This window comes from Bison bison, unplaced genomic scaffold, assembly GCF_000754665.1.
Source record: "Bison bison bison isolate TAMUID 2011002044 unplaced genomic scaffold, Bison_UMD1.0 scf7180017864529, whole genome shotgun sequence".
In the NCBI taxonomy this organism is placed as follows: domain Eukaryota; kingdom Metazoa; phylum Chordata; class Mammalia; order Artiodactyla; family Bovidae; genus Bison; species Bison bison.
Genome location: NW_011495079.1, coordinates 1,710,094 through 1,711,581, shown reverse-complemented (window position 1 = coordinate 1,711,581; position 1,488 = coordinate 1,710,094). Strand labels below are relative to the sequence as shown.

The 1,488-nt window shown below is 50.5% G+C and overlaps 1 long non-coding RNA gene and 1 pseudogene across 1 annotated transcript in view; both read right to left on the bottom strand.

The window, feature by feature from the left end:
- Positions 1–471, bottom strand: part of LOC104982235 — a 20,566-nt gene extending 20,095 nt beyond the window's left edge. Inside the window, exon 1 of the long non-coding RNA XR_824489.1 lies at positions 116–471. This is a non-coding gene — a long non-coding RNA (uncharacterized LOC104982235). The remainder of the gene's footprint in view (positions 1–115) is intronic.
- Positions 1–1,488, bottom strand: part of LOC104982269 — a 99,594-nt pseudogene that overhangs the window by 49,149 nt on the left and 48,957 nt on the right.

The following is a 1,488-nucleotide window of genomic DNA, read 5'->3' as shown; positions in this document are numbered from 1 at the left end:
AATGGAGGCAGAAGAAGGTGGAAAAGAGGGCGGGCCAGGTGCACTCTTGATCTGCCCTGGGAACACGGTCTAATCTGGCATTTCGATATTTAATTTGGGAGGTGGGAGGACGTACTTCCCAGGGCTCTGGGTGATAACCACCCGGGTCTTCTTTCGAAACATAGGAGCGATCTTAGGAGGTTCTGGAACTGGCGTTTCTTCAGTTTCCTCGCTACCTTCATGGTGGAGGTCGTAGGAGATGTTTCCATATTCTCTCAAAAACGGGCAGATTTCAAGCAGAAACTGACAGAAATCCTTGCGAATCCCAAACCACCCTGAAACAGAAGAAATGTACTTTCTCAAACACTAGCCTCCACTGAATCTCAGGTTGCTTTTCTTTCCTGAAGAGTTTTTCTTGTATAATGTACTGCTTTATCCTGATGTCTTAGAATGAAGCCTAAGCTAGGCCTCAATACCAACAAGGACCAGAAGGACGTCCTGCAGCTCTGTGGCTCCGTAGCTGGGGCTCCTGGACTGGCAGCCCCCAGGATGTCTCCCTGGGGCCTGTCAGGGATGCAATCTTGGGCCCTGGTCCAAACCTCCTGAACCAGAAACTCTGTGTGGGGGGTGGGGTAGGGGGGTAGGGTGGGGTCTTGGGGCTCTGATGGGTCCTCCAGTTTGAGAACTACTGCCCTAGTGAATCTCAAATACCTATGGCACCTAGATAATGTCAACCACTCAATCTTCCTGGCCCAGGAGAAAGCCATGTGCAACAAGGAATGTTATCCAAGAAAAAGGTTTCTGTTACCCCTGGAGTCTGGGAAGACAATAGGTATGTGTTGGTCCAAGCCAGCAGGTGGCCTGAGCTCACAGAGCCACCTCAAAGCTCCTTCTCCAAGGCCCGCTCTTCCTGTCTGGGTACCACTAAACCATCAGGTCAGTGCTGGCTTTCCTTAGGTACAACATCTTGTCACATTAGCTTCCAGAAGGGTGTGCTTCAGGGTTACATGCAAAGGAGCTCAAGGACTAGTGAGGAGAGGCTCTCATCAAAGAGCACTTCTAAACAGGTATCATCACAATGGAGAGGGAGAGCGAGCGAGCCAGGCACCACTGCTGAGAGTCAGTGATATCAAGAATGATGCTGCCAAGAGTGAGGAAACAGATCCCGGAGGATGTCTAGAGTTTGGGAGATGATGCGGATTTTCACTGAATCTTCAGGAGCCCCTGGCTAGAAAGGGATAATGTTTCCCTTGTCACAGTGAATGGACTCAGAGAGGCCGCCTGCCATGCTCAGTTCTCCAGTCACAGGATTAACAGTGCTCCCTTTCCTGGAAGACTCCAGGTCTTCTCCAGTCCCACCTTCCCCAGGGAAACTCCTTGACTGGGGTCCTCAGGTTCATTTTTTCATAGAGCAGGGCCACACACACACACCCATATAGCCACACACTAGACAGAGATGTGCACACCCACCATTCAAGGACTTCTGAAATGCTAAGTACATACAGTGGT